Source organism: Netta rufina (genome assembly GCF_964035555.1).
Source record: "Netta rufina genome assembly, chromosome: 1".
In the NCBI taxonomy this organism is placed as follows: domain Eukaryota; kingdom Metazoa; phylum Chordata; class Aves; order Anseriformes; family Anatidae; genus Netta; species Netta rufina.
Window position 1 is genome coordinate 132,333,532 of NC_140123.1, and position 25,821 is coordinate 132,359,352.

Consider the following 25,821-nt stretch of genomic DNA (forward strand, 5'->3'; position numbering starts at 1 on the left):
GGTGGTACGCAGGCCCTGGGTGCTCCTGGGCCCTCAGGCACTACCAGACATGCTGACGTTGTATCTTGTTAATTTACTTACACTACACCTGCTCCAGGGCATGTGGAGCACTGTGCCATGCCTCTTTGCCCTGTCTGTCTGAAGTGTTTGGGCTGCTGTGGAAAGTGCATTGCTGTGAATTCAGCACATCATGCAGAAACGTTGTTTAAGAGCTTATATATGCGTGTATTTATTTCATGTATATCATTCTCTCCTAGCAAAGGTACTATTATTTACCCGTGTATGGGTAAATAATAGATCTTATTATAAATAATAGATCTTATATAAATCTTATTTTTAGACTAAAAATAAGCATGGGCTGCAGGAGGTAAGGGAAGAGAACCGGCTTGAAGCCAGCGTGCCAAGACCAGTGCAAGGTAAATCAAGCTCAGCCTTGTGTCAGAAGAGGCCCGCTTTGGCAAAGAAAGACATTTACCCATCTCATGCAAGAATGAGAATACTATTTACTTGGTGGGTCATTATCTCACATCTGCAGCATTTGCATACAGGGTTGTAAAAGAAGTGCTGCCAAGCAGCCTGCTGGGTGCCTGTATACTGCTGCTGCAGCTCACAACTCAGTTCTCGGTGCACACCTGTGTTCAAAACTGCTTTCTCCTTTAGTATTTACAACTAACCATGCAGTTAAAACGTGCCATTCACAGGAGAAACAATTAACAATGGGAAGCTCATTGTAGTGTGTTATTCATAAAACCTGACTCATTCAGATGGATCATTTGCAGTTAGTGAATTTAAAGTGATTACTTCTTAGCATATTGTCTGTCAAAACATGGGGACTGAGAGAGGTGATGCTTTTGTTCCTCATCTTCATTCACAACTTTTTGGGTTTTAGTTCCCTGTTAGTTTCTTGGCTTTGAACATTTTGCTATTTTTATTTCAGATTATTCAATTTGTTCAGCTCCAATATTCTTTCTGCACATACAGAAAAATCGTTGTTATCAAAATCTGGTTCAGTTCAGCCAACTCTTGTTCCAGATGTTCAGATGGTAATTCCATCACTTCAGAGATTTTATGTTCTTTTAAAACTTTAACAGCAAATGCTTATGGTTTTCACCTTAGATCTTATTTAATTCATCTTTAAAAATATATTATGTTTCAATAGCCAATGTAAGAATTTTACACTTGAATTTAAATAAGCTTATGTTTGAAGTAGGATATTGAATTATTAATGAGTCCAGTTTAAGCGTTTACATATGCATATGTAAAAGCATATGCATGTACTTTAAAAGAAAACAAGATTTTTCATTACCATTTAGCCTGAAGTCCTGGTTTCCAGAGATTAAGGGGGACATTTATGTTTGCAAAACACCTACCAAAAGATAATGGATACTTCTGACTTGTGCTTTATCTTAAATGTGAAAACATAATTCCTCAGATGCCTGAGATGGATTGAAGCTTCTTTTGAATGTTCCTTGTATGTGTTTTGTATATAAGTTAAAGACCTCAAATCTGAACTTTTTGACATTTTTGATTGAATTTTAAGGTGGTGTATGTATAGATATAGCACTGCTGTACACAGTTTTACAAGAAGCCATCTCAGGAGGGGGAACTGGAGAGTAAGTTATTTGGAAATACTTAAGGGATTCTCTGCTGAACCCAGGATTAGCAGAAATCATCTGCAGATGTTAAGAAGAAACAAGAATAGCTTTGATCACTTAAATTTGAAACTTTCTTTGAGAACAGTTTTAAGATAAATTAGTTATTTTAGGAACTAAAGACATTGTTATAGAAAATGGACATAGGTATTCTCATTGAAACAGATATTTTTGCATACAGTTACCTGAATTAAAAAAGAAATGCCTCTTTAAAGATGTTCATATAAGTTTTTGGCACAGAGACATGAGCCCCACAGCAGGGCTGCTAATGCTGAATCTGAGCCCTGACGCCTGTGCATTAGCAAATTGTACATTAATGAGCTGATAGAGTAGTAAGATCATTTTGTAGGATGGTGTTTAACCAACCAGAAGCAACAGCCACAGGTATTTTCGTGAAGCCAAGCTGACAGAGGAGGTATGCCTTTCACCTTCAGCAAGATTAGACTGAGAGTATATTAATCTTGTCTGAGACACACATTGGCTTATCCAGCCTTATTTTGTTTTGCTGTGCTCACCCATTTTCTTTTCCTTACATTTTCTTTTCCACATATTTAGCCTTTCATCATTCACCAACTGGCTCACTTCTGCAACTCCCATTCTCTGTCCATCTGTTGTGGTGAAGGATCTGCAATGGCAGCAGCAGACTGAAAAAGCATGAAGATCCACCTCAAGAAGAAGGAGTGACCCCATGGCCTGATAGTGCTTCTGAGCTGTTTTGCTTGCCAATATGCCCTCATACTAGCACAGACTTTTCTTCCCGTCATTCAGCACTGCTTTCACTGGACTGAAAGGTGAACAAACATTTGCATATTCCCATGAAATAACTCCATGTTTATATTCTAATTTTAATATTAATTTGTTTGGCTCCTGATCTTGGAATATTTAATTTCATGAAAATCCTCAATATTCATCTTGGAATATTTAATTTAATGAAAATCCTCAATATTCATCTCATTATCTGAACTACGTTGCTCTGTTTCTCTAAATGTCAAAACCAATGCTTTGTCTGCGATGGAAGCTAAAACATCTAACCAGCTTTAATGGAGACATTGTTGAATAAATGCAGTCTGAAAAAGCATTTTGACATCTAGATTTAAATTGTCTGTACAGCAACTTCAGTAAGATATCCAGATACTTTTGTAATCAGAAAAAGAAACTACTTCACCTGTTAAGCAGCAGATAATTGAAGTTGTGTTCATCTTGCACACCCTTTGTTGAGAAAGAAGAAGTCTGGTTTTAATTCCCCCCATTGTCTTGTGAATGGTACTCACGTGGTTTATTTTAGGTAAATAATGTATTGGGCTAGGTGAAGTCCTAGTTATAAGCTCTTCATATCAACCATACTAACTCAGATATGACTTACTTCCCACTTAAACAAAATCCCTTTGTCTCTTCTGTTCCTTACCCTTAATACAAAAAGACAGGACTCACAAGTGATGTGGAGAATAAAGATCATTCTGATGTTTTTTTTTTTCTAACCTAAAAAAATAGGAATCCTTCACAAACGAAACCTTTATTCTCCCCCTTCCTAAGGTGCAAATTCTCTGGAAAGAGAGAGAGAGAGACTAAAAAAGAGAGTAGCTAAACTGATTATCACCGCCTTCTTGTGCTCCTCCTGAGCTGTGTTTTCCATGTTTCTCTTTTGTTTCTTTCAGAATAAAATAATCCCTGTTATGGTTTTCTGTCACTTTGCTCAGAGCAAGGCAAGCGTCACTTTGACTGATGCAGTAAGACATCTTGGTTACAATCCTAGTCAGCTCATAAGACTTTCCTTACCACCTCCCATTTCTCTAGACCAGAAGGTTTTAGTAACTTTGTGTGATTAACTTGTGTGCTGCTTGATACCTGCAAGCATCCCTTCCCACCCTGTGTGTTGATGGTGAATCAGCCTCACAGCCTGTTGCAGTTTCCCACGCTTGTGAGTCACCAACAAAATACGTTTGGCCGGAGAAGTCAGTCCAGGAACAAGCACGGTTCGTGTACCTCAGACTCTTAGAAATGGGAAGTAAACGCAGTTCCTGTTCTCACCGAGGCAGGATACTGTTGCCTTCCCCCGAGGCCCTTGTGGCCCTAGTATGTAAGGAATATCTGAACCTGCCTTGTTTTCCTCTTTTGAAGGTCAGCCCTGTGGTTAAAGCAGGAGCCTAGAGGCCAGCTGATTGGGCTGGCTTTGACACTGAGTCACTGTGAGATCTTGAGCAAGTCACTACAGTTATGTCTACAGCATGCCAGGCAGAGATATCTGTGACTCTATCTGTGACTCCAGAGCTGGGTCAGGCCCTGCACACTGGCTGCCTTTGCCAGCTGTTAACAGGGTGAGTAAGCCCAGGGACCGGACAGTTGTGAGCACAACTCGGCTCCTCCATGTTGTGCCTACATACCACCGTGCTCAAAGGTCTCTGTATGGTGTTATACTGCAAACCTGGATATATCCTGCACCCCTTTATCCCTCGTTTTCTTCCTTGGTGGTACAGAGAGAATAACTTCTGTGTGGTAAGATGAGTATTTTCAGATTCTCTTAAAAAACACTCTTTTTTGCTGTACTAGTGCTTTATCTGCTGAAGAGCCCAGCTAAAAGGATTTGGGGTATAGCTATAAGCCTGATTTTAGCAGAACTATGAAAAGACTCCATGCAGGAGCACCAGTGGTGCGATATAGAAGCTGATGCTGAGAACAAACTGGACCAAAGGATGTGTTTGATGAGTACCTGGGAAACTTAGAAAAAAAAATAAGGTGGCTGTATTCATGCATTTCCCTGGGGAATGGGAATGAGGAGGTCATTATGAAAGGAACCAATGGGTGATAATATATGTATGCAAACAGTGCTAGGCAAAATGGATAATCACGAGTTCAGAATTAGTAGGAAATGAATAGTGAAAATTATCCTAAAGGTCAGGGCACAGAAGCTTAAGTGTAGGATGTCACCCCCAGCCAGGCATAGCTGAAGGGCAGTGGTGCGGTCAGATGTGAACAACAGTGTACAAGGAATGGACTTGCCCTTGCCTAGAAGAAAAGCTTTCCTCAGATTAGGCAGATGTTACAAGTTGAATCTCTTGAAGGGCTTTCAGTAGGCACTGGGAGAAAAGAATGCTGTTTGTTGTGTCCTTCTGTGTCCACCATGCCTGCTTTTCTCTGATAACATTGTGCAGTGCTTAGGGACTCAGGTGTTTGCCTTGCTGGTGTTGTTGCATCGTGCAAGCTGTGTGTGTGTGTGGAGTATTAAAGTATTTAAGACTCAGGTGTTTGCCTTGCTGGTGTTGTTGCATCGTGCAAGCTGTGTGTGTGTGTGGAGTATTAAAGTATTTAAGTGGAGGGGTGTTTATTTGGCACATTCCACCAATAGGTCTACCAGTAAAAGTTAGCACTGCTACCTCTATGCTTTTCTTGACTACTGTCACACCACTTTGTTATGGAATGTTTTTTCCTGTGTCTGAAGATAAACACTCCAAATACCCAAAGGGCTTCTGACTTTTCTTGATCGAGTGAGTATGTTTACTGGGTATATCGGAAATCAGCTACTGAATGTAAGTAATTATCTTCTGATACAGAGAGAATTGCTACAAGAATTGCATGGGCATCAACCCAAAGAGTACTTGAGCCCAGTAAAGCTACATCTATAGCTACATGAGCCAGCAGGAGACCTCCATGGAAAGAAAAATGTTTTGTAGGCCTGCAGAAATTTAAGAACATAAAACATACTTTAGAACTGTGGTTTTTCCTTTTCTGTTTTTAATGATTGCTATCATCCAAAATAACAGAAAGACAAAGCCCATCTGAACCACCATCTGAGGTTGTCTCTTGCTCACGTTCTACATAGAACGACCATCTTCTCCCCGTTATTATTTTTTGTAATTCTCAGACATGGCCTGACACTTCTCTTATGTTCTCCTCAGTGTTCAGGCTGAAGAAGTTTTCCTGCAGCCAATTACTTTTGCACCCACATAGATGTGTAAAGTTTTATGGAAAGCTTTCATGCCCAGTTGAAAAAAAAAAAAATTGACTTTGATTTTTCCTGCTAATACTTCAGGGGCTAACTGTACAAGCTTCCCAGGTAAAATATGCAAAGCTAGTTATCTCAATAGTCTGGTGATGGCCACAATTCCATGACTGAAACAATCCCATGCACAGGAGCAGATCGGTCATTTCTTAAGTGGTCTTCCTTCTGGGAGATTTAAACTACAAAAATGTCTTTCTTCATGTCTTCATGTCTTTCTGGCCAGCCCAGCAGAGCCAAGGCAGCATCCCTTCTGTGAGTTCAGCAGTCTGTTCAGTGTGCGAGGCTTTTCTTACAGCATTTTCAAAAGCCTAGCTGCAGGCAGAGGCAGCAATGGGACAACCAATGTCAGAAATCTGATAGTTTTTGGGGGGTACAGTTCTGGGGGCATTTTGTACCAGGGCTGCTATGGAGTAAGTCAATGCTATTGCCACTGAACCTTCTCTCCTCCTCTCCTTCTTAGGAAGGGTTTATACAGGAATTTAAACATAAGGAGGAAAGTTAAATTATTGATTTGACAGCTAGAAACTGTTTGTACACTGCTTTGTCCCAGGACTGAACATAATGTCATACATAAGCTTGAGGTTTTGGCTCAGACAATTAGCTCTGTGATAGTTAAGTGTTTAATAGCCAGGATACTAAAGGTAACTGAAAGCCAGGACAACTCTGACAGCAGAGCTATGATAGCTGGTCAGAAAGCAAACATTCCCAACATAGATGCAGATTCTAACAGTAAAACAGTTTTTGCTGAGTGGGCAATTTCCAGCTTTCTTGAGTGAAATAAGCTACCCTGACGGTTCTCCCTGCTTATCCTCACGTCTGCACAAGGTGCTGTTGCTGGCACCGCTCTGCCACTGATGGACCTGATCCCATCACAGCTCTGGCTGACATGGCCATGCCAGAGGATGTAGAAGCAGAGACCTGACCCGAGCCCACCCTGGCTCAGCTTCAGGGTTAACACCCATCTGTGAACAGAAGGAGCGACTCACCAAATCTGCTTTTTAAGCTCTCCTGAAATGAAAGCACCTGCACAGCCTAGGTGTGAAATCATCACCCATGTAGAAGAAGATCCCTCAGCTCTTCTAGCTGTTGTGTTTTAGGAAGTGGTTTAGGTCTAAACGTAAGACTTCTGGGCCCTGGGAAGCTGCTGAATTTTTAAATAAAATTAAATAGAATTGGCTACAGTGTACATGGACTGTTGTATTTAGGAGCTCTGCCCATGAGGAAGCACTGATATGGAGATATGGGGCTAATGACTATTGTGCAGCTGAAGACTTCCAGGTGAGAGCAAAACTGAAATGTGGATCACTAGAAGTCATCAACACTCCCAATTAACCAGCATGAGTCACTTAAACTGTAAAATGAGATAGTGATGCCTGTGAGTGTTGCAAGGATAACCACATTAAAAACTGTTTAAAAAACAACAAAAATGTTTATCATTCAGGAGGAAAGTTGAAGCAGAAACACAGAGTAGATACGCCACAGATTTAATAAGAGTGCCATTAATGGCTGTTTTGCAATGGGTTTAATCTGCTTTTGCAGTTGCTGCTGGTGGATGGCACGGTCCTGCTTGTGCCCCTGCCCCTACGCTCCAAATGCCTGCTTTGCAGCAGGGATCTTGGGGGCCTGATCCAACTGAAAAAGTAATTTTTTCACTCATTCAGAGCAACCCAACCCAACTGGGTGGTTCCTGTGAGACTGGCAACCTGATGAGGGGACAGAGTGATGCCCAGTTGGATGGTCAGGCAGTGCTGGAGCAGCTTACATGTGAACCCACGTCCCTCGCTGTACAATGCTGTCAATGCATAAGACTCCTAGCACCGCATTCATAAGGCAGTGTCTGTTGTACCTTCAAAATGCCTCTGCAGCTTTTGAAATACTGGGCTTAACACTATTTATTGATTTGCAACCACAGTAAGTGAGGGAAAAGATCTTTCCCTTCACCTGCTCAAGCAATGAAAAATGTTAGAAAACACTCTGATTTATCATGACCTCCCACAGCCTTCACAGGAGGGACTTCTGAGATGCTTGCATTCTCAGATACCACATTTTCACAAAGGTAGAGAAAATCAACCTTTCCTTGCAAACTAGCCTCAAGCAAAAAAGGCTAAACTATTTTGGGAGATGAGAGATAAGCATGCTAGAAAGTCTTATCAGAGATGTGTCTTAACCTGCAAAGATACTTTCTTTGATGCAAACAGTTGTTTGAAACGTTCTGTCAGCTCAGATTTGCTTTCAGATGAATCTCACTTGTATGCCGTCCTAATGAAGCTCTTCTGAATTACTTTAGTAAGAACCCTCACTTTCTGAATTAAAGTGTTAAAAAAAAAAAAAAAGGAGTTACCAGAAATGAATAGTTGACCCAGAAGACTGACTGACAAGCATGGAGATCAACAGTTGTTTCAACAGCTTGCTATGATGCAAGTGAACACCAGTCATCTTCAGAGGGACAAAACATGGAGAGCTGGACCCAGGAGTCTGGCACTAGTATGTAGCCAACAGCAAGGTGCTGAGCAAAACAGTAACACTGATGGCTTCAATGAAGGTTTGAGAAAATGGGCAAAAAGACCAACTGTAGAATGTGATACAGAAATGTCAAAAACTGTAGTTAGCCACCGAAGTTTTGAGATGGAAGAACTAACAGATACAAAGGAAGACCAGGGATTAGTAACTGTGTGGCTGCTTTTCCTTCTTTTCTTGCAGCCTAAGACTTGACCCCTCTTGAATCTGTGATGTACTCCAGCTTTGTGGCCAACTCCACAGACTGGTAACCTGCCAGAAAAAAAAAGGTGTTTTGCATCAGTTTTTCCTCTCTGTAAACTGTGCTTGAACAGTGAATGTCATGCTCCAAATTGGGTCGAGAACTCAAAATGTTTACTTTCCATGCAGTTCTGAATAGAAAATTTCACAGTTTTTTTAGCAGCTACAGTCAGAAATGATGCACCACCAAACCACTTTTCCACATCCAAAACGATTAAGTTAAGCGCTTTGTCTAACCCGTCCGGTGGAGGAGGGGACGGGAGGAAGAGCTCCGGGAATAAAGAAATTTGGCGTCGAGTGAATCCCGAACCCGGGCTCTGCGGGTTGACCTGGCCGCCAGGCGCGCAGGGCCGGTGTCTTCTCTCTGGCCAATGGAGCTGGGTGTCGCGACCGACCCTTGGGGCTCCCCGGGAGCCATCCGAGGGATGCGGGAGAATATGTTAGCCCAGCGGCAGAGAGCAAGAGCCGGCAGCCGAAGACGCGAAGGCGGCGGGAGGAAGCCGGAGAGAGCCTCCCAGCACCTAGGGGCTGTGGCTGAGGGGCGGCGGTGGGGGCGGCCAGCGCCGCTTCCACCTTCCCCGCCGGCCTCCGCCGGCCGAGTGACTGCGGTGGGGCCCAATCAGGGCCCCAGCCCGGCCCGGCGCTGCCGCCCGCCCCGTCGGGGAGGCCCAGCCCCGGGGCGGGGAGCGAGGCGAGGGCCCGGCGCGGCGCGGCCCCGCTGGGTCCTGGCCGCCGTGTGCCAGGCGGGGCAGCCCGGAGCAGGCGGCAGGCAGAGGTGCGGCCGACCTGGGAGTGCCCGGCGCGGCTTCGGGCGCAGGTAAGGGGGAGCTGGGCCCCTGCGGGGGCTCCCGAGGCTCGGCACGAAGCCGGCGTAGCCGAGCGCGGCTGCCCCGTCCCGTCCCGCCGCCGTGCGGGCGCCGAGCCCGGGGCCGTCGCCTGGCCGGGTGTCCCCAGGGCTAGACGGCTCCCGTCCCCGCAGGGGGTCCCCACCGCCTGCTGCCGTCCCCGCAGGGGGTCTCTGCCGCCCAAGTCCGGCCCAACGGGGCCCCCTGGAGCCGCTGGCCCGCGGCCCTGGCCTGGCTTGGGCGGAGGAGCCCGGCTGCCCTCCCTCCGGGCTGCCGTCCCCGGGCCGGGCGAGGGAGCGTGACCCCGCCGCAGCCCGGCTAGAGGTGAGCTGGAGTCGGCCCTGGTGAGCGCCCTGGAGCTGGCTTTCGTTCCCGGAGTAGAGTTTAGGGAGGTTTGGGGGAGCGGAAGCCTCCGCTTTCATCGGTGCGGGCTGTGGTGGGACGCTGTAGTTAGGAGTGCTGTGAAAATTTGGCTGGGAGTCATATCCTGCACGAGCAAATGTGTTTTGATTTAAGGCCTGGGGTTCTTACATCCTATAATTATTTTTTCTAGGTCTGTTTCTTTTAGTTCTGGGACTTGGGTGAGCTGAAATAGCTGTGCTAGCTCACGCCCTGGCTGAGGTGCAGCTGTAGCAGTGAAAAGGTGCTTTGTACCTATATAGCTGTTTTCACGGGAAGAAATAAGCCATGCTGTTAAGCGCTTTTCTGCGGTATAACATCACGCTTGTGCTCTCCTGTGGAAGTGCAGTGCAGATGATTTGGGACAAACGCAGATGAACACTTTTTGGGACGTGCACTTGGCTGTGTCTGGAGCATTCAGACTCTGCTGGTTCTGTTTATTTCAGCCCAAGCTCAGATACTACCAGCAGCAAAATGTGTGAGCTCTGGCATGTATTGAAATGGCAGCACGATTGAGCAATGAGAGTTCCAAAAACTAAGCAGCAAAAATGGGTCACTTGGAGTGAGAATATTCTTTGTGCTTACATTATCGAGTATCTGACAGCAAGATGTTTCAGTGTGCCAAATCCAGATTTATTGCTTCTATTAAAGGTAGCAGCCATTGCTTGAGGATTTATGTTTGTCAAGGACAAAAGTGGCTTGCCATTACAATAAAAACGTGAATACGGATTTCAGTAAAACTGATGAGATTCACAAGGCAGTGCTGCAGACAGGTTGTAGGGTCATCCCAGAAACCAGGAAAACTGAAATCTGTTTTAAGTTTTGGTTCCAAACATGGCAAGCGTTTTGGTCTAGAGAGACTTTTTTTGTGTTGGTAGGAAGTGAGGAGCTGCAGCGCTCCACAGTTTGGGTGGAAGCCATCCTGGGAGAGTTTTGACAATAGGATTTAGTGTAATTTCTTGAAAAGCTGTAGATCAGCTCCTTGAAGCAGGGGGAATTGTTTGGTGTGCAAGTGAGAGACTGACTCAGTGCGTGCTGCGTGGCTCTTAAAGATCAATGTTGCCATGCCTGGAGTATGAAGCCACTGTTTCTCTCCCTGAAGGCAGTGTCAGCTGCATGTGTTTACCTGGCTGCAGAGCTGGGCCTGTGAGAGCTGTCTCTCTCTCCAGCAGCGTTGCTCCTATTCAGAGGCAATGCTGCTTTTGAGCAAGGTGCTGTTAGATATTCAACAGCTGCTGTAACTCTGTCAAGAGCCCAAGTCAAAATATATCATGCCAGATTCAGGCACCTCTGCAGCTTCGGTGAGTTTTGCCCTGGGTTTTCATCCTGTGTGCTGGCTCAGTTCTAGGTTTAGCAGATCAGCTGAAGAACGTTTGAGCTGTTCTGTCCTCTGCACATGTGTCCACAGTAGATCGGTGCTGTGGAGAAATCTGTGAGTAACGTTTCTGCTTCCATGCAGGGTAGAGTGCCTTGAGGTCAGGGATGTCACATGGGGCAGAAGGCTCTGCTGAATGCCATCTTCTGTTCCTACATAGATGCAAGTCATGTTCCTGCTTTGGGCTGTGCTGTCTGTTGCAGTATAAAACATGTTGTGGGAGGTAATGGGGTTCTGATTAAAAGATCTCTGGAGGTGTACTGGGAGACTTCGCTTGCAAGCTGTGCCTGTGAGGATAACTGTTGGCGTTCCTGAAATTACAGCCATTCCCAGGACGCTGAGGCTCGTTCTCATCTGGTGCTGCCAGCCTGGTCCCATCGCTTGCCGGTGATGAGGAGGACAACATCTGCTCTCTGATCACCAGTTGTGTCAGGCTGGTCTGAGGAGAGGAAACGCTATGTGCTGATGTGCGTGGTCCCATGTGCTGCAGGAGGTTTTGTCTTAAATCTGCCAGAGTAGGGTGTCTGTGGTTTTTATGTCTTACACTGCATCAAGGAATCAAGACAGTTTCAATGAGGAGAGACTTACTCCTCTGAAGTAAGAGGTCTGGAACAAAGGCGGCTGGCTTACTTTCTTAACAGTGATCTGATGGTATCAAAATGTACCTCTGGCTTACTGAGGACAAAATAGTGCTGCTGCAGACCCGTTAGAGTTACTAATTTCCTTTGTGGTGCTTCAAATTGTGTGTTGTCTGTGATGGTGAGGGAGCACAGAGAGGTGCCTGTGTCACATGTCTGATATGACTGTCCAAAACGTGTCCTTGGCCCCAAGGAAGGGGTAAAAGGAGTGCAAGAAAGTAAATGCTCATTCCTGGCGAGTCTGTTGGTTTGGTGTAGTTTTTGGTAGAGAATGAAATAGCCCAAATATCTGACAGGATTCAGGGAGACAGTGGAGCATCCTGGAAATTTCTGTGGTGTTGGAGTTTGGTGAAGCCCCTGTCCCACTGCTGACAATCTCCATGCCTTTTGTTAAGGTGCTGGTGACTTGTGCCTCAGCTCCTAAATGGCAATGTGCAGGTTAGGTTGCTATGCCTGAGGTGGCTGCTTCTCATCCATCTGTACCTTTGTTATTTTCTGGCTGCAAAGCAAAGCTCAAGTTTTGTTGCTTCTTTAAAGATCTGCGATTATGTTCTGGCCTATTTCTGTACGGCCTCGCTTTGGCAGGCAGGCGTTGTTGTGTTTGCTCTTCTTGTGTGCAGCTTCTGTATACAGCTGTGTATTAAGAATAAATAAAAACAATACCTTAATAAATAAAAACACTTAGTACCGTCCTATACTTAGGCTGAGTGGTGTTCCCCCCATTTGTCATTGTGAGATCCCATTAGTCATCTCATTAGCGACTCTGCTCTTGGATGCAGTCCAAGAGAGGTAAACTACACTGCCTTGTCTCGTGTTTACTGCTGGTGTCTATACCCAGGCACTCACTTAACATTTATTCATCAGGTACTATGAATTCACACCCTGCCTTGCCCTGCTGTATATCCGTTTGTGTGCCCAGAGCCCAGGTTGCATGTTTTGGTGTCTCTTTAACAGAAATACCATGTCTTGTTCTCCTCCTGTGCCAGTCTTTGCATGTGTGCTGACTGTTCTGGCTGCAGCGGAACGAGGGCATCAGCCTGCCGTGTGCCTTGGTAGGACAGTGAGTGATATTGCTGGAGGGATCACTGCTGAACAGGTTATCTATGAGTGGAGGATCTCAGAAATCAATGATGTTCACTGTTCAGATAGCACTTTGAAGACAGTGGTTTTATGTACACTAATCTTTGTAGCCTGTCATAGGAAAGGCAGCGTGTTACTTCCGAGAGATTACATCTCCTGGTTCTTGAGAAGTCAGCATCCAATCCAGGATTAAAGCTTGGTCTTTTTGGAGGATGATTTTTTCTCTTGCCACAGGGTTGTTATCAGCAGCTGTTGCATCTCTAACTTCAGGCGACTGAGAGCTCAACAGATGGGTACACTGAGCTGTAACACCTATCTTGGTGCCTTTCTGGTGGGGTCTTTGCCTTGGCTCTCTCCTTGCTCTGAGTGCCCTAGCAAGGGTGTTCAGCCATGAACACACAGCAAGATGCAGGCAGCGATACATCAGTTTCCCCCCTCTCTTTTTCTACCCATGTCTCCCCAGTTGGCTTGTGTTTTGGTCCAGCTCAGGGAGAGAAGACTGGCTGTCTGTTATTTTTCTAACAGGCTTTGCTCCCAAGATCATAACTTTCATTCTGTGTAAAGAATTGAATTTTCCATCAATAATTAAGTCATCACACTGTATTTTCAGTTGCTTTCCCATTGTATGCATTGCCCTTGCTACGGGCATATGCGATTTCCTGATACCTTTAACTTCCAGAGCATTTTGTCCCTCTGTGACTTGTGTTGTACATGAGGAAAATGTGGTGTTTTAAAGCTTTATGCTTTTTATAACTGCTCTGCTTCTGTTTCTGTCACAAGGCCAAGATAAACCAATTATGTAAAGAGCTGATTTCTTTCCTCAGTGGAAATATATTTAGATACAGGCCTTGAAACCAGCCACAGCTGTATTCTTCCTTCTCCCTGTGTTCTCCTTAGCCACCTTCATCTGTAACAGAGAAGGCAGGTGGAGAATGTGGAAGGGCTTGGGCTGTGCAGTCCTGCCTGGCAAACCCCAGCAGTTTTTCCCCTGGGTGGGAGTCCTGCGCTGTCTTGTTTTCGACTGCTTTGTCCCTTCAGGCCATGAGAGCTAAAGTTTCACCAGCACTGTCTCCACGAGAGGTGCTCACTCTGTGGGGGGAGTGCTGCTAAATCTTGCCCTCATTGCTTGCATGCTGCATCTTTTCCTGCATGTTGTCTTAGGGCCACGAGGAACAGCCCCTGGTGTAGACTAGAGTAGTACCATGCTTTTGATGAAAGAGAAGAACAAGTGTGAATCTTGCTAAAACTGCTGGGAGATGCAAAAGCCAAAACATGTGAGATTACTTAGGCAAGGGAGATTGGATAACCTGTCCGGCATCAGGCTGGTGTCCCACTGTCTGTTAAGGTAAGGCTGCTCGCTGTTGCTCTGCCTCATTAAGCCATACTGGTTGTGCCAAAGAACCAGGGCCAGAGGCCATTTAAAGAGTCTCTGGTTCAACGTGCCAGAAGAAAGACAGAAATAACAAAAAGTCCGACTTTAAGCAGCCATGTACGTGCATCTTGATGGCAGTCACACTTCTGGTAGGCTCAGTGCTACACTCTTGAATGAATAAAATCCCATTGAATGCCATCTGTGAGCATAGGGACTCCAAGATAGAGTGCAGTGGTCCAAAATTTGATTTGTACTTGCATCTTTCTTTGAAAGCTTTTTTTCTTAAATGTTAGTGGAGAACTTAAGGCAGAGACTTGAGCCAGCTATTACAGCATCTGAACTGGTGAATCTTTGCGCTGTTAAAGACAGCCCTATAATTATGTCTTTGATTTAAAGTGTGCAGATTTATGCTAGTGGTTATCTGATTTTTAAAGTTTTCTCGTAAGTCCAAATGTGGCAGATGTGGGAGAACAACTTTTGCCACATCTGTAATGCAGCAAGAAAAAAATAAGTGGAAATTATGATGATAATATGGTCTTACATGCCTGTTTTCGAGTTGATCAATTCTGAAACAAAAATCTAGGGGAAAAGTGTAGTGTGTATTTAAAATATGAAAGTAGGAGATGACCCCAAATAATTCATAAGACTGCAGTGGTTCTGAAGGGAGATACAACATTCCCAAACTTTAGCTGGTAACAGAACATAGCTTTTGTAGTAAAAACAAGCAAGCTGCTGAATAGGCCAGCCTCCATCTCCTCATTTTCAAATATTCCCCTTGTAGTGATCTTTTATGACTGGCAGAATCAGGAACACACACACACTTATCAAATTAGCAGCAGGATCACTTCCTGAGGAAGGGTGGTGACTTGTGATCCTGTGACAGCTTTACACATTGCTATCCCTGTGCTGCATGGTGGGCATGGCCCTGTGAACCTGATTCGCTTGTGGTTATGTGGTTGGACATCCATGGGCTGAATGACTGGCTTAGAATCACAGAATCACAGAATTTCTAGGTTGGAAGAGACCTCAAGATCATCGAGTCCAACCTCTGACCTAATGCTAGCAGTCCCCACTAAACTATATCCCTAAGCTAGCAGTGTGAGGAATAGGACATCTCACGGCAAGTTCTGAATTTAAATAGAAGGTCCTTAAAAATAACGATGTATTTTTTCTTTTGTCCAAGGAGAGGAATTCAGGGAGTGAATCAGAAGCTGTTCTATTGGCTTTTGTCCCTCGAAGCAGAACTCTGTAACCGGTTTCTCTCTCTACAGCAGAGAGGTACGGTTAAGGTTTGATCACATTCATGCTTCAAGGGAGAGCCATGGCTTGGGCTGGCTGCGTTCAGTTCATCGCAGTAGTTTCTGTGGCTTGTGGTTTATTGCTGACTCCTGCTTTCCTGGTGACCCCTAAGGGAAAGAGCTTGCTGCACACCCAGCAGTTGATCTGAGGTTCCTGCAGTCAGTCACTGACTTTGAGGATGTGCTGGGTTTACTTGGTGTGCTATGTGACACTGAAAGGCTTTTGGCAAGGCAGCTGTTGAACTGAGCAGAATCCCCAATGTTCAGTGAACTTCAATGCCATTCAAAGGATCTAGAGTTGTCCAGAAAGTCTAGGTAGGTATTCTCCTGAAGTCTTGACTTGATATTTTCTCTCTAAAGTATACGTACACATTAGCTGTAGCTATAGGTTCAGGGAGAAATCCAGCCTCAAAGGTATAAGCGTTGTTGAAGCAGGTGAGCTATTTTAAGTGGCCTAAATCACAGGGAGTGTAAGTATGGGGAGAACAATGTGCGGGCCCTTGGAGGCTGGTCTCTGTGTTTTCAGAAGTCATGAGATGGGCATGTGAAGGTGTGTGTAGGACCAAATTAAGGTTGTGCAGAGCATGATGCAAATTATTAACATCTGTCTCAACCGGCAGGTGACAAAAAGTATCTTCATTGTACAAATGTGTTGAGCTGTTGCTGTGTTTCTGAACATAGTTATTGTCCCGCATGGCTGTAGCAGTGGTCATGGGTTCTGTCCAGCTCAACAAGGGTGCAGACAGTGTGGGTTTGTGAAAATCACCCTTGCTGCATGGACACTGCTAGAATCTGTTTTCCCTTAGCCTTGGGTCAGGTACTCAAGTAATGAAAAAGTCCTGCAGAGGTGAAGCGTTGGCAAGGAGAGGGAGCATGTAGCTAATTGGGATCTCTGCAGTTAGAGTGTAGAAGGATATTATCTCTGCAATTAGAGTGTAGAAGGATATTAATAGATACTAGACATGTGACTGCTGTTGTACCTTGCTGTGTAAGGCTTTCTGGTAGATTCAAAGGGTCTTCTCTACCACCTAGCTTAAATGTAGCACTGGTTTATTTGTATCCATCCCAGAGAAGTGGGCAGAGTGTGTTGCCTCTGAGAGCTGAAGAGAATAGGGTGCAGATGGAGGCAAGGGCATGGATGGGGCCATGCTGGGGACGTGGTGGCTGTGGGGGGGCCAGGAGCAATCACGGTGCTGGGAGCAGCTGGATTCCCCATCCGAATGTACATGCTGGAAGGCAGGCTGCTGTGGTGGGAGGTGGTGGCGTAATGAATGGCTCTGCTCCCTCTGCCGCTCAGCTGGAGCCTTTTTGCTCTCCTTCCTATAGTGAAAGCACCTCTGATAGGCTTTTGCTCATTGGGTGGAAGGGGTGGTACATTGGGGTCCTTTTATAAGAATGAGACAAAAACTTAATCCTCCCAAGATGATGTATGCAAGGTCTCTGTTGCATGCTACCCAAAGCTGCCAGTCGCTTTGGATAGCATACCTCCTGAGAATCTCTCTGTGCTGCGAGGGGGCCCTTCATGTTTTCTCCCCAGTTCCTGTCCACTGCTGTGCACACAGTGGGGCAAGGTCTGCCTCAGGACAAGGTGGGTGTGTTGACCAGCTAATCTCTGGGAAAGGCACATGGGAGCTAGGTGCCTCCCGATGGTTTGGGTGCTAGCTTTGTAGTGCCTTCTATCCTGCTTCCATAACAGCATAAAACAAAGGAGGCATTTTTTTTTTTTTTTTAACTCTTAATTTAAATCTGTGGGAAGTTGGTTTTGGTTTAGAGCAGGGATCTGAAAAGGCTTGTCAGTTGGATCTTAGAACCATTCAGCTTTTTTTTTTTTTTTTTATGTAACCAAAGTTCATTTAATGCGTGACAGCACTTTTAATTTACGTTTTTAAAGGAAACATCAGGGGAAAGTTCAGAAATGCATATTTATGTATCTTGGCTAAACTTGGGTCTAAGAACTTGTTTTTCTTATTTCAATGAAAGAGAATTTATTGTCTTAGGCTGGGATTCTTTTCTGTTTATTGGAGAGGACAAAAACCACAAAAGAGCGTATAGTGGCTTACATTTGTCTACCCCTTCGTTTGGGTATGAAACCTGTTATTAACAGGTTCCAACCAAAAGTGTCCTCTCAGAGGTTTCCTGACATGTCCTGTTGGTGTTCTACATGTACCTTCCATGCAGTGCTGGGTAGGATCACTGCAACCTCTGACAGTGCTGGTATAGAAACTTGTTTTCAGGGGTGTCTGCAGGACCCACAGCAAAAGCAGGACTTTGGACACCATGTGAGCGCATCTGTTCTCACCACCCTTGCTGGGGGCGCAGATGTGCCCCCCTTACACTCCCTGGCCTTGCAGGTGTACACAGCATAGCTGTGGCTGTGTGTTTTTAGCGTGGGCTGGTCCGACCACTGCCGAGAATGGTGAAAGTGCCGTGATGCTCACGAGACCCTGTGCTTCCACCTACGGCGGCAGCACCCATATGCCCCAAAGGCTGTGGTGATGTTTCTCAGCAAGCTTCCCATGGATGATGAATCCTTTCCCCCTTCCAGGCCTTCACAGGAATTAGTGAAGCAGTATCGATGACGCAATTGAGCGTTACATGCCAGGAGTAGTAACAGGTCCGTCATCCATGGACATGCTTCTGCAGCAGCATCTGGCTGGCTGTCCCTCTGTTTGCAGCACTGCTAGAGAGCATCCTTTCCGTGAACAGCCGTGAGGCTTAAAATGTAATGTGGAGATAAGAGCATTGTGATTTATTTTCAGGGTGGTGCTGGTAAACTTCCTGCAGCTTGGTGGGGAAGATAATCTTGCAGGTTTGGGCTCCATTGTTGTGACTGTGTCTAAGGTGAATATAAGAAAAATATTTTGGTCGAATAGGCTTTCCTCTCTGTTTTATCCAAAAGGAAAAATCTGTTATGGGCCTGATACATTGTTCTTATTACTAAGAGTATCTGAGTGGGACCTGAATCTGTAATTACTTGCACGTCCTTATCTGTGTGATGCAGTCTTTTCCAGGTTGCTTGTTTGGCTTTCAGAATCACTCATCACGACATGCACTGTTAAATCCACATATGCAGAAGTACTTGATCATAAAGATGTCTATATGGCAAATGGCATTTCTTTTGGAATTGTTTTGGGCATCATGGTAGAAATGGCTGCTAATGACCAGCATTTATTTTGCTTACAGAAACTCTGGAGCTGCAGAGGGAAAGGAGGGTGATGTGCAGAGAAGTTGGGCGAGACATTTGTCAAAAGGCTTTCCCATAGAGAGGAGGGACTGATCACCTGCAATGCCTGCCAGGGGTGAGGCATCCACATATGCTGACTGGGAGGAGAGGGAATGTCTTCTAGCCCTGTGTGGTGATTGCCTGTGTTGATTCGGTAAACGGAAACTTTCCATAGTAAAAGCAGTTCTGCACATTCCCAAACTTAACATCCCCTTCCTTCTTCATTCCCTTTGGTGTGTGTTATCAGGCATTACAAAGAGCATTGAAAGTGAGGTTGGAAGCTGGAACCATGTTTGCCCTGCTAATGGTGACAACATTGCAAGGATGGAGTCCTATCACATCTCCAGAGAGCTTTTTGTCAGAGCAAAACCACAGCAGGCCCTTGGAGATTGCCTCCTTTTGTACAGGATGGTGGCAGGTAGAGCTAGAGATGTTACTCCTTTTGGACCAGGCTGGGAGGCTGTCCCTCTGTTGTCTGCATGTTATGTAGTAGTGGATGTTTTTTCCTTCTGACTTGGAAAAAGTGCTAAAGCAGTACCTGGAGTTCAGGGCTACTTTCTGCAAGAAGCCTCCATGCTGCTGTCTCTATCTAAAATCCTTCTGAGTCTTCAGCTTCTTGCACTCAGATCTTGTGGTGTATGAAACTCCTTCTTTCTCTGCTCTCTTTCAGGGAATTTTTACAAATAAATCAATAGCTGTCTAGTTGTGACAGCGAGAAGTAAAAGGCTGTAATGTCTCCATGGCTACCTAAAAAGTACTTGCAAAATGCTAATGGAAGAGAGTGCCCTACAATTATCCCATATATTCCTTGCATGCAGACTGAAAATCGTTTGCATTAGTTAAGTAATTGTTGCACGCTTGTTCAGTATTTGGTTACTGGAATAAATTTTTGTTCTTTTAACCTTGTGAGGCTGAAAAAATGAGTTGTTTTAAATAGAAAACTACCTGACATGAGCTCTTGGTAGATGAACTGACTGTAAGTGCACCAGCTAAATCCAGCTTTCTTTTCCCTTGTGTTTCATGTAGCATCTGAAAAGAGACAGCTTGTGGCAAATTAGCTAGGGTAAGACTACAAAAAGATTGAATTATTCCTGTTTCAACAGCTCACAGCGTGCAAGTACTTGCTGGCTGGTTTGTACATAATCTGTGTCTTGGATGAGTTTGCCAGAGCTTCTTCGATTGAGAGGAAAGTAAACAATTTCCAACTGGAAACCTTGCCTTTGATGTAAATGATAATTTATTCATTCATCAGTAAAAACACCACGGAGACACAATGAGCAAAAATTGTGGCGAGTCTGTGTTTGAGTGTCTCACAATAAATGCCTGGGCCTGTTTTGTTTTGTGAAGAGAAGATGTTTGACGTGCTGTCCTGCACTGTCCTGAAAAGTCACTTTGCTCCTAGTGAAATACAGCGCTGGCACGAAAATGCAGTTGTCAAAGCATATGTGAGGTCGTCCTGTGCATGTAGTTGTGCCCTATGCTGCTCTGGTCACTTCAGGGCATGGCACAAAAATAACAGGGTGCAGAGTGAGGTCTGCTGTAGTTAGGCAAGGCTAATCTTACTGTCAGGCATCTGTAAATGCAGAAGTACATGTAGTTGGGACAAGATAATGTTTCTGTAGGGACTTGCCTTGATACAATGATTTATTGCAGCACTTCTGGAAGGGAGAGACTGAGCGGGTAGGGAAGTTACAAACATGTGCCAATAGTTTAGGATTGGCGTCCTGGTCATTTAGGACAGCGCATCCAGCTGGACTGGCGGTACTAAGTTGGAATTTGGCTGTGGCACTGCAGGTAATGCTTTCTCTTACAAAATATGCTATACCATCTTTTTATGGCTGTGGGGATTTAGGCCTGGCTTCGTTGTCACATGCGATGAAAAATCCTGTCATGCCTTACCTTAAAAAGTGGGGTGAAGTCCTATCCCCTGATAACACTTGCTATTGTAAGAAGACGGAGGCATTTGGCTGAATTAATGATTGACTTAAAAACAACAGAAGAGGTCCCTCCAGGCTCTGGGGTTTTGTATCGGGTGTGCTCATCTCGCCAGCTGCCCCTCGCCATCCCAGGTGTGGCAGCTCTCTGTCTTGTAAGCTTTCAGTGCTGTGTGATCTGGCCAGACTCAGTGCCTCCTGTCCTGTTTGCCACTCCTAGCAACAATGAGAGGAGGGGGGTCCTTGACAGCCGACGTGTATGTGACCCCTAATCACATCCCTGCTGGAGGACGGGCTCCCTAACTGCAGCTGTGCCCTGCTGCATGACCTGTCACTCACAGTGGAATCCCCTGGTAAGTGCAGAGTCCTGTCTTTAATCCTGCTTGTCTAGCTTGCACTACAAAGCCTCGAGGCAGGAACTTTGTCTCCCATCTCCACAGCCTCCTGCCTGGATCTCATCAATGTTTACACAGACATGCGAGGGCAGCCAGAGGTTCTCTGGAGCCTGATAGATGCCATACATGAGATTAATCCAAATTAAACTGTTACGCCTTCCACAATAAACAGGAGATAGTAGCACAGATTCAGCATGTTGCATAGCTTTAAGACTACGAAGAACAAAAAGTGAATCCTCCTCCAGAAGTTGGCCATGCCTGTATTAGGCTCAAAGAAATTTTGAGACAAACCAGTGCTCCAAGCTCACTGTGTGGGTGTTTGTGAGAAGCGAAGGCTCCTTGGATGGATTTATGGGAGAGGACTGGGCGCAGCAGTGCTGAAGATGAAGTAAGGGAGCTGAACAAAGCATGGGCCTGCTCTGCGTGAATTTGTGGTTGTGGGCTCATGTGCTTCTCCCTGCAAGAATGGAAGAGGGCAGGTTGAATGCCATGGGTTGACCTGGAGCTGGTTAGCCTGCCTGATGGCATTTTGTTTATCATACAGGTACGTGTGCTCACTCCACGTGCTTGACAGCAATAAGAATGTGTCCTAGGGGTATGGAGACCAGGGGGAGACAATCTGGTTGGGTCAGTCTTCGAGTGGGCATGAGGAGGCTGCCTCGTTGTTGCTGCAGAGCTTCTTGCAGTGCTTGGGGCATGCTGAGGGTTGGTTGGTGTCCAGGCTGACAACAGGGAGCCTGGCACTGGCCACAGAAGCAGGAAAGCTTGCTGCTGGGGGAGCTGGCTCTGTCCCTGACCCCTTTTCCCAGCACTGGCATGAAGGTGTGGTGGACTTTCCAGCAGGGAGGACAGCCCTGGAGGCCAGGAGTATTTTCACTGGATGGAGTCCAGGTCACCCACGGGGACGTGAAGCTTTGCTGGCTTGCGTCTTTGGATTAGGCATATTTCTCCCAGTGAGCGTTTACGCCTTGCAGAAAGTGACAAGCCTACAAAAATGCGTACACTCTGGGCCTGGTGCTGGTTTCAAACACTGATGGAGGCGAGTGATGGACTGGTGTGCTTCTGGGCTTAAAGAGAGCAGCGTGGTGCTCAGAGGGTTCCCAGCACCACCTTGTGGGAGTGGCCCTGGGGGCTGGGAGTGGGGAGGTAGGGGTGCTGTGGAAGGGTTTCAAACTGCAGGTCAGCACGGGAGCTCAGCATGGCTTGTCTGCGGGTGTGAATGTGGCAGTGAACGTGGCACTATCACCATCTGGCCGCCGCCTCTGCCTGCGAGGAGATTGTCTAGGTCTGGTGGGTGCCAACAGGCATGCGACCCCTCTTTGGGGCTGGGGAGAGGCAGTTTCTGACTGTGAGCTCTGATCCTCTGTGCCCATTGCACCTGTGTTTGAGGAGAGGACCAATTCTGTATTACACAGCGGGAATCAGGCGTTGATTTTCCAAGCATGTTGCTTAGGAGTAAAGTACAGAGGAAATGCTGCTGATGGCGAGGAAGGAACTTGCTGTATCCCCTGTACTTGTGGGTCCCTCCTCCCCTTTGCTGCCTGCTCAGCAGATGAGCATATTAACTGCTTGTGGCTGGATTTCCAGAGAGGAGGCTGCTTCTTGAGACTTCCTCTCGTAACTCACATCTGTGATGGATGCAGGCTGTGTTATGATTCCCGTCCAGCTGTGTATGTGTGTAGGGGGGGAGAGATGTTATTTTGGCATCTGCAAAGACAACTTGCCTAAAAATAGGCTAAAGCCACAAACTTAGCAGCAGAAGTAGCTGTACCCAGAGTCTTGCTTGTTGCATCTTTCTTTTTATTCTTCCTCCCCTTAAGAAATATTTGTTTGGAATACGCACTGTGCCACAGCTTTAGCACAAAAGTTGCTTGTGCTGGGGGACTGAGCAGCTGCTGGGGTGGATAAGGCCAGGCTGAGCTCTGCTTGGGGCTCCAGGGCTCAGGTATGTTGCTGCACTCTTTTTCTTTCCTTCTTTCATCCATCTCTCCTCTTTTGGATCCTGAACTCCTCCAAGATGGGGAGCAGAGTGGCGTGCAGAGCCCTCGCTGCATTGGATTAAGTTAGCTGGTACCAGAGACCTACAGATTTTAGGACTGCGAATCAACTGAGCCTGTGAGCAGGAGGAGTGGTTGTTTGGCTGTGTTCTTGTGGTTGTTTTCTGTTCACCGACTGCATTGCTGGGGTAGTAGATAGCGGTGTTGAATTTTTGGACAAGGCTTTTGAACAAGATCTTGTCTCAAGATGCTTGGTCAACCACCTACTGTAATGCAGAGTGCCAGTCTAGTTTTGCAAATTGAAGCTCTTACGATCTTTGTGTTAATTTAATTTCCTGCATAAGACACGGAGCTAGGTGATTCAAAGAAACACTGTAGACATGTAATCCAGGTAGAAGCAGAATTTCCATATGTATGCATGTGCAATACTTAAAGGTTTCTGGTGACATCAGGGAGGAAGTATAAAAATACACACAAAAAATCAATCCTATAAAACTTGTCTATTTTGAAGAAAGCATTTAGTTGGTAGGGATCTGCATAATGGAAAACAGTCAAAGCAAGAATGGAGAAAGCATCAAATTAGTATCTTCTCTAGTGGTGGGAGTGGGGTGCATTGTCTCTTAAATGAATGTAAAAATGTATTCCAGACAGCTTGTGAACAGTCAAGATTCAGTGGTGTGAGCATAAGGGCTATTATTTTGGCTTCCTGGCTGGATTCCAACTTCAGGAATCCTGATTCAGGGTCAAATGCCTCCTTGCTATAGACAGGCTTCCAGTACTTAAAGGGGGCCTACAGGAGAGCTGGGGAGGGACTCTGTCACAGAGTATAGTGGTAGGCCAAGGGGAATGGCTTTAAACTAAAAGAGGGTAGGTTTAGATTAGACATTAGGAAGAAACTCTTCACTCAGAGGGTGGTGAGGCCCTGGCACAGGCTGCCCAGAGAAGCTGTGGATGCCGCATCCCTGCAGGTGTTCAAGGCCAGGCTGGATGGGGCTTTGGGCAGCCTGGTCTGGTGGGAGGTGTCCCTGCTGGGGGCAGTGGGATGGAACCAGGTGGTCTTTAGGGTCCTTTCAAACCCAAGCTATTCTGTGATTACCACCTCCTCCTATTCCATGGGACCAGCAACTCAATCACTTTTCCACCCTCCAATGTCCTTTGTAATTGAGCCTTGCCCACGTGCGTTGAGCTCAATACTGGCTCCTGCAAAGTCATGAGTGCTCAAAATAACACTCTTGCCACGCTTCCTGTGTCAAGTGGCTGAAGAGAAGTATTTGTGGGAAGAGGTGGTCCTGTGAGGCGGAGCAGACCCCTCACACGTTAATCGAGCTCAGGTAAACTTGGGCCTCCTGTGAAAAGAGGGCAGTGCTCTGGATAGCAGTGCCTGTGCTTGCCAGGACACCACAGGGTCCAAATGCTCTCTGTGGGGTGTGTATTTATACAGAGCACTATGCTTCTTATATATGTGTATATATAGATACAGCACTGAAATATTAAAGTAAATATATGTAAATATATATAAAGGGGTCTATATTATAAAAAGTTCAGCTGCTCTCTGAATTTGTCCATAGGGTACAAGGGTGTTGTTCCTGCATATCTGTGTGCATGGCAGGGGAAAACAGCAGGGTGAACTCACAGGATTTAGGATTTACCTGAGCGCTGCCTGCTTGTGCTGCTGCTAGGTGTTGCTGAAACACGCATTGTCAAACTGTTGCCTCTGTCTCCCTCTGACTCGAATTAAAAGTGCCACGCTTCAATTAAAGATGCAGATGAGAGGTCAAGCTACGGGCACTGCTTGAATTAATTTTTCAATGTAGACAAGCTCTCTGCTAATCAGTGTGTATATCAAGTCCTGCAGCAGTTTAGTGCTTTTTGTTCTGCCACTTTCCTTCCCTGCATGCTGCCCTCCTGCTGCACCGCTGTTCAAAGTCTGTCTCATTTCAGAAGTGTCTGCCTATCAACAATACATCAAATGATGCTCCTCAGGCTGTGTGTATTATAAAACGTGTGTGTATAGCTGTGTATATGTGTATATATAATTTCCAAATGCTTTGTATAGCAAGAGCATAATACAGTGTGTTTAATTGTGAATTGAATTAACAGAGTAATACTGCTGTTAAAAATATCCAGCAGGACTCAAGCTGGGAGCAAGGACATGTGCAAGTTACCTGGTTGGTGCACTCAACTCCGTGGTATGAAAGAGCTTTCCTGTCCCTTGTCAAGGGCCTGCTGTCTGTGTCTTCCAGTCGATCTATGTGCCTCAGCATGATACGCTTGTGTTCAGTACTCTGCTTGCACAGTGTGGGTGTAAGAAGCTGTTCCATCCTGCTGACCTTCCTCATTTCTTCAAGCTTAACGTTGCTGGTCATAAGAAGTACAGCTACATGGCTTGGTGCTTCCTAAATTGTTTAAAAGGAGCTCTTGGGAATAAAGGCTCTTATTGCTCTTTTTCTTTGCTTTCTCTTCAGTCTGTTAATAATCTTGGCTTCTTGTTCACTTTTTCCCCTCTTTTTAAAGACTAGGAAAACAATGGTCTCTTTTTTTTTTTTTTTTTTTTTTTTTGAACTGAGTTTGCTACAGCGTCTGTAGGACAAATAAATCTTTTGCTTTTTCCTGGCTTAAAAATACCTCTAGTTGGAGGGAAACTATAAATCTAAAATAAAGAAAACTATAGTTTGGCCTTTCTTTCTTGGTTAGGCACAGAGTGATGTAATGAAAGGGCTACCAGGAGGACCAGAGAGATAAATTGTATGGGCTTGAGGACTTTTCTTCATTGCTTTCCTGACTCTGCCTTCCAGCCAGCCCCACACTTGGCCAAAGTCAGTCCCCAGCTGCTGCAGCAGTAACTTGCAGCTCACCTTT

At 45.6% G+C, this 25,821-nt stretch overlaps 1 protein-coding gene across 8 annotated transcripts in view; it reads left to right on the forward strand.

The window, feature by feature from the left end:
• Positions 1 to 3,949: 3,949 nt before the first annotated feature.
• PPFIBP1 (PPFIA binding protein 1) overlaps positions 3,950 to 25,821 on the forward strand; it is a 117,947-nt gene continuing 96,075 nt past the window's right edge. For 5 of the 8 annotated variants that reach the window (XM_084293614.1, XM_084293620.1, XM_084293619.1 and 2 more), the window contains exon 1: positions 9,083 to 9,223. The gene's annotated coding sequence lies outside the window, so the exon portion shown is untranslated. Of the gene's footprint in view, positions 3,968 to 4,123; positions 4,146 to 9,082; positions 9,224 to 18,694; positions 18,713 to 25,821 lie in introns of those variants that run through there. The other 3 variants (XM_084293618.1, XM_084293616.1, XM_084293617.1) reach the window with 3 other exon arrangements.